This window comes from Adiantum capillus-veneris, chromosome 22, assembly GCF_014529385.1.
Source record: "Adiantum capillus-veneris isolate H3 chromosome 22, ASM1452938v2, whole genome shotgun sequence".
Lineage (NCBI taxonomy): Eukaryota > Viridiplantae > Streptophyta > Polypodiopsida > Polypodiales > Pteridaceae > Adiantum > Adiantum capillus-veneris.
The window spans coordinates 7,951,088-7,964,499 of record NC_140952.1 but is presented as its reverse complement, the minus strand read 5'-3'; positions in this window follow the sequence as shown (position 1 = coordinate 7,964,499).

Genomic DNA, 13,412 nt, shown 5'->3' with positions numbered 1-13,412 from the left:
ACATAACCAACCAATCTGTGTGGTCACAAGCAAAAATTGATGAAGTAGACATCCTACGCGTAGGATGTCTATTTAACATTTTTGGCCTATAGAGGGTGTATGTCCATTTCATATCTAATCACATCATGTTCAAGAGCTCATGTACCAAGATAGAAGCCATTCTAATCATTTTTGAACCCCAACACCTTCAAGATACACTTTTTGAGCCCAAAAACACTATACAGGGTCTTACCAGCATAAATTCTGGTCCAAATCAAAATCCAAGAGCATGGCCATGTTCCATATGAAAAGGACTACCCACATAATAAATCCCAAGCCATTTTGATGAAATAGAAATCCTACGTGTAGGATGTCTCCAGCATATTTTTGACCTTCTGTGCAAAGAGTGACATCATGGGAGCCAATGCCATGGTGCAATGATGTCAATTTTCAACCCATTTAGACATCAGTTGCTACCTGTTATGAACTTTCTACCCAATTTGTGCCTAAAGCTTGAATCAGCCCAAAATTCTACTTTTTGATGCCCAAATCCAAATCCAAGCACATAGACATGTTCCACAGGCCAAGGACTACCAGCATGTCAAGTATCACCCAATTCTGATGAAAAAGACATCCTACGCGTAGGATGTCTAAATGAAAATTTTTGGCAAGAATTGCACTGTGAGCACATGCACAGTTTCACAAGTTCCTTTCAAGCTTTATTTTCAATTTTCAAGTCATTTGGATAGATAAAACTTAGTTTCTCAGCTGATATGGAAAAAACGCTAACTTCGGACTATTGAGTGCAACAGGATCTATGGCCACCGCAAAGTCACCGGCAAAGAAGAAAAGAATGACCATAAAAGATTACCTAGAAGAGGTAGAGCCCTTCGTCATACTAGAAGGAACTCTAAAGCCAACAAGCACATGGATCCAAGAAGATCTGCTGGAGTCCAATGATCTAAAATTTTTACCAAGGCATGTTCAAAGACACCGAAGGAAACACGATAGAGCTATCAATGTTATTGCGGGAACTTAATGAGTTCGTCAGAAGCAAGATGGCTTAGTATCTGGAGAAGATTGATCTCCGCGATTACTTTGAAGCGGTGCCGGCAGGTATTGACATAAAAAGAGTATGGAAAATTGTGACAACAATAAAAGAAGATGGAGTGGCCCAAGTTACAGATCTGCAGGGCAAGCCAGGTACTGAGATTCTAATCACAGAAAGAGTAATGGCAGCTGCAGTAGACCTCTCCAACAAGGGGGATAGTGTAACCAAAAGAAGAGACGAAGTAAAGGTGTACACTGAAAATAAAGCCAACTATACCTTTGAAGATATTGCCAACCCCAAAGTGGAAATCATGAGCCAACTGTACAATCAATATTTCCATATGTGTACAAAGCGCCCACAAAAGCACAGGATGCCACCTGTAGCAATTGCCACAACATTCACCTGGGCAATGCAGAAAAGGAAGCCAAAGTTCATCAATTATGCAGCTTATGTACATGATAATCTAGTGAGGATGGGCAACAAGAACCCCACATACATTGTGCCGGGTGACCTAATCACGAAGGTGATTTATGGGGCCTTGCACGCCAAGGGGAGATGGCCCAACCCTCCATCACAAAACGACTAGCTGAGGCTCAAAGAAGATAAGGAAGACGAGCAGCCAAAAGCACCAAGGGTGGCAGCCCGTTTGAAATGCCGATTAGAAACCGTGCAAGAAGAGCAGCTAGAGCAGAAGAAAAGGAAAGGAGGAATCTGCCCAAGGGCCAACAAAAGAGACAAAATCACAGAAAGCGGCACGTCTACAGCGGCTGATGGAGAGCTTCAGGGAAGAAAGAGCCCTCAAAGGATATTTAGACGAGCTATGGAATCCATCTCTAGAAGCAATTTCAGGATCATCCCGAAGGGTGCACAGAGACAGATTCGATGATTACATTAAGAATTTTGAGATTCTTGATGCCACAGCAGAGAATATCCACATGTACCCTTTATAGAAGAGGAAGTGGAGCAAGTCTGACAGAAACTGCTAGAAGAGCAAGACGGCCAAGAGAGAGAAAGGAAGACCAAGGCGGATAGAGATTTCAAGAAAAATTCGACAACTCCACCGGCCAGCCCACCGCCCTCACCACCTCCTCGTAGCCCTCCACAAGAAGACAAAGAGGAGCAAGACAAACTAGACGACCAAGAAGAGTGCAAGCAAGAACAAATCCAGGAGCAAGAACCAAAGGAAGAGGCTAAGCGTAAAAGTGGGCAGCCAGAGTCAAATGAATCATACAACACATTTCTAGACCTGCTAGCTGCCGGATACACAAAAGAAGAGGCTGCCACAGTCACATTGGACTTGGCAAGAACGAGGCGCAAAGAGCAAATGCAAAGCATATGGTTAGTAGAGCTAAAGGAGATGGCCACTGATACAGTGGACCTGCACCCGCCCACCAATGATTGGGATTTGGTGATGACAAAGCTAACCGAGATAAGAGCCCAGTCAATGGCCTCAGAAAGTGAAATGGAGCAAGAACAAATCCAGGAGCAAGAACCAAAGGAAGAGTGCAAGCAAGAACAAATCCAGGAGCAAGAACCAAAGGAAGAGGCTAAGCGTAAAAGTGGGCAGCCAGAGTCAAATGAATCATACAACACATTTCTAGACCTGCTAGCTGCCGGATACACAAAAGAAGAGGCTGCCACAGTCACATTCGACTTGGCAAGAACGAGGCGCAAAGAGCAAATGCAAAGCATATGGTTAGTAGAGCTAAAGGAGATGGCCACTGATACAGTGGACCTGCACCCGCCCACCAATGATTGGGATTTGGTGATGACAAAGCTAACCGAGATAAGAGCCCAGTCAATGGCCTTAGAAAGTGAAATGGAGCAAGAACAAATCCAGGAGCAAGAACCAAAGGAAGAGTGCAAGCAAGAACAAATCCAGGAGCAAGAACCAAAGGAAGAGGCTAAGCGTAAAAGTGGGCAGCCAGAGTCAAATGAATCATACAACACATTTCTAGACCTGCTAGCTGCCGGATACACAAAAGAAGAGGCTGCCACAGTCACATTCGACTTGGCAAGAACGAGGCGCAAAGAGCAAATGCAAAGCATATGGTTAGTAGAGCTAAAGGAGATGGCCACTGATACAGTGGACCTGCACCCGCCCACCAATGATTGGGATTTGGTGATGACAAAGCTAACCGAGATAAGAGCCCAGTCAATGGCCTCAGAAAGTGAAATGGAGCAAGAACAAATCCAGGAGCAAGAACCAAAGGAAGAGTGCAAGCAAGAACAAATCCAGGAGCAAGAACCAAAGGAAGAGGCTAAGCGTAAAAGTGGGCATCCAGAGTCAAATGAATCATACAACACATTTCTAGACCTGCTAGCTGCCGGATACACAAAAGAAGAGGCTGCCACAGTCACATTCGACTTGGCAAGAACGAGGCGCAAAGAGCAAATGCAAAGCATATGGTTAGTAGAGCTAAAGGAGATGGCCACTGATACAGTGGACCTGCACCCGCCCACCAATGATTGGGATTTGGTGATGACAAAGCTAACCGAGATAAGAGCCCAGTCAATGGCCTCAGAAAGTGAAATGGCAACTCTCAAAGCCACTGAAGTGCAGATAAAGCTGGAAGTTGACACTTTACAAAAGCAAAGCCAAAGGCAGATAGAGAGAGAAGTAGAGCTGCAAGCAAGTCTGGCAAAGGAATTGCAAAGATGCCAGGAAATGAAAAGAGAAAATCAGGCAGCAACTCAAAGACTACAAGGAGCCGAAGAAGAGTATAGACAACTCAGCAATTCATTGACGCATGCAGAGAGGGAAAGGGATAACCTAACCCTACAACTTGCTGAGGAGTCCAAGTAAGTTGAGACCATGAGAAATGCCAAAGAAAAGGTAGAAATAGACCAGGAGGCTAGCCAAGATGAAGTCCTTGAGCTCAAAGACCAACTTAAAGTTAAAGATCAAACCATCCAGCGGCTACGGGCATCTCCTGCCAGAGTCAGAGCTACTAGCTCGACTCACACCACTACAGAAAGCCAGATCTATGAAGTACAGATGAAAGAGATTCAGACAGAGTTGAATTTAGAGAAAAAGCAAAGGTTGATGATGGCGAAAGGGCCCGTGGTTATGCAAACACGCATGGAAGAAGAGCAGAAAGCAATGCAAGATGAGCTAATAATTATAAAGAGAAAGCTCAAGGAGGCAGAGAAGGTAAACGCCGAGTTGAACGAACTCCTCGTGAACATGGGAGAAGAAGCCAAAGCAGAGAAACAGACACTCCTAAAGCAGATAGAAGAGCTGAGAAGACAGCAGGCCGAACAGCAAGCAGGCATAGGGCCGGCAGCCATGGAAGGCATAGACCTAGAGAATGTGGTAGATCCTGTGGACACACCCATGCAAGAGGAAATCCTAGTAGGGACCTCTCAAGAGCCACAAGATTTGACACAAGAAGAGGAAGAGAAGCTGTGCAAGGCCGTAGAGGCAGAAATTAGAGAAATGGCCAAGGAAGCCTTGGAATGGGAGCAGAGGGTTTTTAAATCCATGACCATTCAGAAGATCGACGCCAGCAACCTCCGGCGTGAATGGCTACAGCCCTCTCTCCCATATCCTTTGCTAAAATATGAAGCCGCCACCATCAACAAGAGGATTAGAGAAGAGCCGATAGTGCCACTCTACACAACAGATATCTCCTAGCCTGAAGGGGCCAAGTTAATAGTCTACTCTCAGCCTAGCTGGAGAAAGGCATGGTTGACGAAGTATCCACATTACCTAATCCATTTGGTAGAGGCACCCAAACTCATCAGAGATAACCTAAGCTTCTGCCCTCTACCAAGGATACGGACGTGGAAGGCCCAAGAAATACTACAAAGAAGCCAACCCACTTGGCTGAACTATCCGAAGCTGCTAGGCTTGAAGGTAGGCGAGAGAATAAGTGTTCAATACATGGTGAAAACCCTAACGGGCTCCATCAAATTGTTCACTGGCTCGCCTGACATCTCTTGCATAATGATGAGGAAGATCTGCAAAAACCTTTTGGCAGTCTTTGAGACGTTCAAACCGGGCCAGGTGATAGACATTATCTTCTTCTTTCAAGATACTTACAGATGTGCATATGATCTGTCTGGTCAGCCTTCCAAGGAGGTGATACATGCATTGTATCAAAGGATAATGTTTCTGCCATCCTATCACCTCCAGGCCTTTGAAGAAGCATTCTACACCGGCTTCTTCACCATCAACATTGATATATTCGGCCCAACACTGCTGGATTTACATGCAAGATACGAGTCGCTGCTCAAGATGCGCGAAACAATAAGATGAAGAAGCAGCTCAACAGCCATGTTGGGGACGACATGAGCAAGGAGGGGGGGAGTGTTAGAAGCTGGACACACCCTACAGAAACTGACTACTCGGCAGATTATCATTTTTGTAATTATTTATTTATTGAGAAAACTCGACATTTCACCTTGTAAATATTGGGGCTTACAGAAGTCTCCAGATTGTATCCCAGTTTTGATAGTAGATTGAGTAGATGGTTGATTTGCAAATTTAGGGTTTGAGAATTGTAAGGTATTTATACCACTTTTTGACCTTAATGAAAGGACCTTTTGTCATTTTTTAAAAGAAGTTTGGAAGTCTGTGAGTGAGCGTACTGTGTACAAGAGAGAGTGTGAGCTTCATCTTGACACTACATGTGCACCGGTGGTCGGAATCGAGTGCGGAGAAGTGCAGCGTGTTGCCCACGACGAGAGCTACGCTTTGATACCTACATTGCACACGTACGGTCCAGTTTTGCTAGCTCCATCTACGAGCTTCATCTGGTGATTCAGTGAGCATACGTTGTCCGATTTTGCTTTGCAGCATATCCACGCGTTCACATTGAGTAGAGCTACACATTAGGCACTTTAGATTTCGTAAACAAAGACCTGCAAATTTTGGCCAGACATCCTACATGATTTTGTACCGTGTGTTTTGGGTTGGGGTTTTGGTTCATGGACCTATTGGTGTTAGTAGGGTCTCCTTCAAGTTCTATGGCATTTTGAGACTGTTTGATGGGTGTTCCGCTCTAGAAAGCGTTGTAAGAAGTTTCCTCTTATACACTCTTGAGGGCTGTGACTTAGACATTGGGTAGAGACCTCTGTAGGAATTAGTTAGGAGTCAGTCGAGTGTGGGTTGACACCTTATGCTTGCTTCTACGCGCCTGCGGGTCGAGCTTCGTCCTTAGTTGACAAATCTTGTTAGGTGAGTTCTCGCTGTGCTGACGTCCGTCGCGGCATATCCGTCCAACAGAAGTCCTCTATCCATCATGTTTGTGGTTATAAGGGTCATACACCATAGGCAGGTCAATAAATCAAGGATTCTAATGAAATCTATTTCCTAACATAAAGATGAAATCCCATTGACATGTTTAGAATCCATAAACAACGCCTTTTTCTCCACGTTTGTGAAGCACGGCTTCCATTTATAAACCATGAATACAGTATGAGACAAGTGTAAATTAACTAGTAATCTTGTGAAAATCACCTAGCTAATTGGTCCATAGCTTTTAGGGGCACATCTATTTGGGACATCTTGACTCTTGGCACAATGAGTCTCTAATTTTGCTTCTCTTCATAAGAGGGAGTGAAGAGTTTAATGACTAATCGAGACCACCCATCCTTGATTGGCAACCTGAGCCAGCCCCCACTTTCCACCCCACACTCACACTTTTTAGCTTGTTTTTAAAATACTACCACATTGTTTATGTATACAAACAATGTTCCCTAATTGATTCCAGACATGGGTTCTTGTATATAGCCATTCAAACAATACCAAAACAATTCAAACAAGGCCTAATGAAGACAGACCTATATTTCAACAAAAAAAACTTTTCAATTTTATATTAGTTTGATGCTACCTGTGGACTTTCATTGCCTAACCGATAGAGCCTTTGCAAAGGATTTATTCGCTAATCGTGAATTGCACAAGGATTTATTCGCAAAGGATTTATTCGCTAACCGCGAATTGCACAACCTTCCCATCTTGCTAACCGCAAGGCATTTTCCTAACCGCCAAGCATTCCGCTAACCACTAGGCATCTCATGAGGAACAAAAGAAAGGTGATAACCTAAGCTTAATCTTCACTAACCTCGAAATCCTCTCGCTAACCACAAGACACAAAAGATTTTCTTCCAACAATTCTTCTCTTTAAATGATTCTTCAAACATGATCAACCAACTCTTCATATCAACCAGTAACAACTTATCAAACAATAACAATTTGTCAAATGGTGACAATTTAGCAAACAGTTCGTTCACTAATCTATGAAAACATATGCTTAATTCTTGTGATAGAATCATATTTCTTGGACGGTTTAAGGGAATCCGTATGCTTAGCTTCCCAAGTCAACATGAATAGAAATGCATAATTATAAATTTATCTTATCGGATTAGCGACACGCTCAACTACCTCCTTTGTTTGAGGTTGGATAATTTCACCTTCTTTCGAAGCCGATAACTCCGCTTGAGTTATGATTGGAGTAGATGATGCCTTCTTTTTCACCTTCCTTGAAGGTGAAACGACATGAGAATCCTTCGAGCTTCGAGTCACGAGCTTCAGGGCCATCGTATGGATGGAGAGAGAGAGAGAGAGAGAGAGAGAGAGAGAGAGAGAGAGAGAGAGAGAAGGAGGAAAGTGAGAAAGAGAACTCGAGAATCTTAGGAGCAGCACGCCAACGATAGATAAAAAGTTGGAGATGGAGATAGATTGAGGGTAAGAGCTTGAGGGAGAGAGGTTGTGGGAGAGAAGGTAACTCCAACGTCAAGGCAAGAGAGCTTCCGTTTTCTAGAACTTCTGTGTGTCTTGAAAGTGAGAGAAGAGAGGCCTTTATATAGGCTCTCAAGAGCCAAAAGCACAAGATAAGAATAGCAAATAATAGAAAGATAAGTTCGTGTATGTTCGCGTATGTTTGCCGCTTAATTTCTTAGGAGGCAAGAGTAGGATAAAGGGCGCTTTGAGTGGGACTAAATCAACAAGAGTACCCATGAAGGAGGCTCTACAAATTTGCACTTGATGATCCCTCTGTTACAAAGCCTTTATGGATGGAAATAGTTGATAGAGAGATGCTAGTTCAATAAGTATGGAGCGTGATTACAGGATGAGGCAAAGGTATAAGACTTCATGCGTATGCTTAAGCTAAGCGGCTAGTGAGGGATCTTTGAGGGCATCACTCAAAGAGAAGAAGGGTGATTTTGCTTCCATTATGTGACGAGAACTTGGATACACACCACAGTTTGTATGTATGATGCATTTTGATAGCTCAAGATGGTTTTCATGGTTGTCTATTATAGTACCTTTCAAGATATTGTTCTATTTTCAACCTTGTGGATTGAGTTATGAGGATATGCTATGCTCTACCATTTTCTCCACATTGTTTTGGTGCCCATATTGAGAATTTTCATCTAGTACCTTTGAGTTTTGTCGGTCGGATATATGCATATGAAGAGCTAATTGTCTAGCAAAAAGAGTTGTAAATGGATAAAAATTTGTTTTATGATCTAACCGTTTGTGGAAGGAAAGATGAGGATGTAGAAGCATGGGTCGTTGAAGTAGAATAGTTTCTTTCCAAACTCGATATCTTTGATAATTTGGAGAGGGATGATTGCATGTATCAAAATTTCCACAAATATTTTTTGTGTTTTTATAAACGCCTTCCCATGTATGTACAATATAGCTAGAGATTGACAAAGTATGCTTTGTTGAAGAAGTATGCAAGTCTTGAGGTGCCTATGAAAGGCCCCTTATACTTTTGTGGTACAACAAGCGAGTGTAAATAGACATGGATCGCTCATGTTGAGAAATAAATGGTGCATCTTGGGATTGTCGAAGACAATGTAAAGGTGGTGTATTCTATGCAAGGTCTTTCTAGCCAGCAGGCCTTTCTTTTTTTTCATATCTTGCATGAGCATTGACTACTCAATTGGGAAATAGTAAAAGTATGCAAGTCTTGAGGTGCCTATGAAAGGCCCCTTCTACTTTTGTGGTACAACAAGCGAGTGTGAAAAGACATAGATCGCTCATGTTGAGAAAGAAATGGTGCATTTTGGGATTGTGGAAGACAATGCAAAGGTGGTGTATGCTATGCAAGGTCTTTCTAGCCAGGCCCTTCTTTTTTTTTCATATCTTGCCTGAGCATTGACTAATCAGTTGGGAAATAGTAAAAGTATGCAAGTCTTGAGGTGCCTATGAAAGGCCCCTTATACTTTTGTGGTACAACAAGCGAGTGTAAAAGACATAGATCGCTCATGTTGAGAAAGAAATGGTGCATCTTGGGATTGTGGAAGACAATGCAAAGGTGGTGTATGCTATGCAAGGTCTTTCTAGCCAGGCCTTTCTTTTTTTTCATATCTTGCATGAGCATTGACTACTCAGTTGGGAAATATTAAAAGTATGCAAGTCTTGAGGTGCATATGAAAGGCCCCTTATACTATTGTGGTACAACAAGCGAGTGTTAAAAGACATAGATCTCTCATGTTGAGAAAGATATGGTTCATCTTGGGATTCTGGAAGACAATGCAAAGGTGGTGTATGCTATGCAAGGTATTTCTAGCCAGGCCTTTCTTTTTTTTCATATCTTACTTGAGCATTGACTACTCAATTGGGAAATAGTAAAAGTTTCACTGCTTTTGTATCTCCACTGCTTATGATTGGTAGTATTAAAGCTCCAACAAGATTCCAATGAGATAATGATGAAAAGACTTGCCTTGCTGATGGTTGCTTATGTTCTTGGATCAGCCTTGATCAATTGTTTCTAGTCAAAGAACAAAAATGGATGCGCTCATAAGATAGCCAGTGAGATATCTACATCAAACTTGCAAGATGATCAATATGTATGCTTTGACAAGCTTTAAGTGTCATCAAGTTGCTATAATTGGTGTGATTTTGATTTCAAGAATCACACTCTTTTCACATTATGGAATATGGGCTGTGATTTTGATTTTCCATATGGGCTACACATTTTGGAGATATGTGTCTGTCATGGTATGCAATTGTCAGAGCTAGTTTTCCTTCAAGAAAGGCATAGAGATGGAGGCAAGAGAGGTAGATGCCTATGACAAGTAAAAATGGTTGTTGGACTTGTATTTTAGTAGTAGGTGGGACAAAGATACAAAACAATGTTTGAATTTCCGAGACCCCCAATGTACATAATCTATAGAACAGGTGGGTGCTAGTGATGAGCAAATACCCTTTCGTATAAATTGTATAGTGTTGGAGCCCCATTTGTCCAACTTTTGTAATGAGCCCATCTTGTAAAGCATGTCAAATTCCCATTTTATGTCAAAGAAGTCTTATCATTTTGATCCATTCGTCTAGGTTATGTAAAGATTAATCAGTTAGTCAAGACTCAGATTTGTTCACACTTTGTAATAATGAGTAAGAGAACCCCATGTACATTTTTGAGCTAAGGTGACTAAAGTATAAAAGTCACCTTAGAACCATTTTTGAATAACATTTGAATATTAATTCTGTGACGTACGAGCCAGAGAGAGGGGGAGAGAGAGAGAGTGATTGTGTCTTATCCTCTTCGCTATGCGCTTCTCCCTCACCGGATTTACGACGTGACTACACCATCGCGATAGTCTCTCCGAGAGCTATGCGCCCACGCCACGCATTCACACTTTCGAGCTGTTCGCGATCGATCCTTCCTCGAGCTTGTTTTGCTTGTAAGTAGCACAAACAGTGTCTGTTTTCAACAATCAGGTGCTTTATGGAATGAGAAAGAGATTAGCTACACATAGATACTCATAAACTTAAGTTTCGTCCACATTTGGATTATGACCTGTTAGTCTATCGCGACTGTATTCGAGATAACTAGGGTTCAAATCTGGTGAGATTAGACTTATAGGTAAGTATATCCTAGTGAGAGGATGGTGCCTAGTAAGTTTGATGCGATTCCGAGTTCATTGGAAGTGTAAATGGTGTTATGAGCGTTTAGGGATAGAGTGGGATGCATTCTACCATAGTTAATGATTGATGCATCATAAAAGTGCGTATGTGTAGATTGGTCTCAGCTAACGAGATTGCCTACGTGCACCTACAAGTTAGTCGTGTCATCGGATGATAAGTATGTTGTCTGTGTTGTGCTCGTGAGTATGAACAGGGGAGTAGTCAAGCCCTAAAACATTGGCACCGTTGCCGGGGACACAAGACCTTAAGTAGGGAGATCTACGTCACTCGTGTGATGGTTAGCTTACTTTAGTTTTGACTAGAGAGAGCTTAAACTTTTAGAACAAGATCCTGGATAGAGTATCCTGAGGTCTAGTGGATAGCCAGGAAGCCTGTGTCTTGCCAAGGGTCTGCGACTAGTTAGATTTAGTTAAGTAGGATAACCATTAGCCTAGGGTAAACTAGCTGTGTCATGAGGTACAACTGATGTTCACAAGTTTAAGATGACGTATCATCAAATTTGTATCACTTCAAGTGCAATGGAGTTGTGAATTGTTAGAGAAAAGTGAAATGTGGGAAGTGCTTGAGTTTAAGGTCAAAATAAGTCCTAACTTCATAAAACTTGGGGGATAGACTTATATGGGCACAGGGAACAAGACTATGCAAAAACAGACAAAAAATTAAATCCCCATTGCTCTCTGCCTAGTCTATCGTGATAGACTGATGAAGGTGGTGATTGACTAGCAACAAGGAAAAAACCTTTATACCACAGGTTTAACACATCAATACAAGGGTACTCACAAAAATTGAGTGAAATAGAACACCATCTTGACCACAAAACTTCAAAACTGGTGTTTAGAGTCTGAATTCAGAGACAAGGGCAAGAAGTCTTTGACCAAATGTCCAAACAGTGCCAAAATTAGTCAATGCACTACACAAGGGGAGGCTGAACCAACTGTGGAGAAAACTTGAGAAAAATGCTAAAAATGGAGAAAATGCCAAGTCTATCGCGATAGACCAGGGAAACTACTACTGGGGAACTTTTCTTTCAAATTGGCCCTAGGGAGAGCTTTATCCGGGCCTATATAGCAGACACACAAAAATTCAAGGCATTTAGATCACTGAAGGTCAATCTGAGGTTCAGATAGAGAATCAAGCTCTAACTGAAATACTAAAATGGGACCAAAACCCAACCCAAGTGTCCAAACTTCATAAAACTTGAGGGATAGGCTATAGAGGGTAACTGGAACTCAAGGGTAAAGTCACAATTTTGAATTGACTTGTGCTGAGCAAATTGTCAGTCTATCGCGATAGACTAAGAAAGTAGTGATTTAGACACATTCTGCAATTTGTAACTATACTGCTAGGACATACTCTCTATATAGATCCCTGGCATCATTTCATATTTGAAATTCGACCACCAGAAGAGTGACTAAGTGGTTGTTGTATATACTTGAAAGATTTTTTGGTAATTCGGGGAAAACCCTTGTGAACAGACTAACCATCCTTGTGTAGATCCCAGAAGGAGATCATCACAAATCCACACAGGAAGAAGGAGTCCAGGTAAGCTTTAAGTTTGCAACCCAACTTTCATTCTTATGTATTTAAGGTCAGGAGCCTTTGTTAAGTTGGGAGCTAAAAGTATCAAAAGTCAAGTAAGCACCACGTCCACAGAAGAGAGTGTAATTCAGACGAGACTAGACCCATTAGCACCGATCATTGAAGAGGGTAGTGATACTGACACTTCGTCGGAAAAGTCCTTCTTCATGATGGGGAGTCAACAGCCAGAAGGTTTCAACGGTGAAGGACCAATGCCAGGGGGGAGCACCTCCCTACATCCTTTAACACTAGAATGGTAACCTAACAGAACATAAAAGTGTCCTTTCAGGGTTTTGGGAAAAAATTCCAAAACCATATTAGATCCACTCATTTTGAAACATCCTTTCATGAGCTTATAGTTCAATAACTACTACATATGGAAAAAATGAGAAACCTGTAATTTTTCTCATCCCTTGGTCACTACAAGCCTCCAAAGTTGATGGACCAGTGCATTTTGCCCAAAACAACAATTTCTTAAGGTTGATTGCATATAAATAAGAGTGGGGATTTTTGTAGGACATGAGATAAAATGCCCCGTTAACTTCAATGGGTTGGTGACCAAAACATATGGTTGCTTTTAACTCACTAAATTTTTTTGGGCAAAAAAAATAGGTACAAAAAAGTTGCATTTTTGCCATTCTACGGACCTATCATCAAAGTTTCTATAGTCACGCTCAATACAGATACTATATACATGTTTTCTTAGTTCCCTTTGGGCCTTTGGATTCAAAAGGAGCCATGGATAATGTCAAAAGGATAATGGATCTCTTACAATTGGAACCTTGGGGGCAATGATAAAGTGCTAAATACAGAAAACATGACAAAACTGGGTTTAGCATTATGACCTCTAGAAACCCATAGAAACTACTCAATATCTAGCCAAGTTTGTAGTCTATGATTAGATATGGTTACTAACTA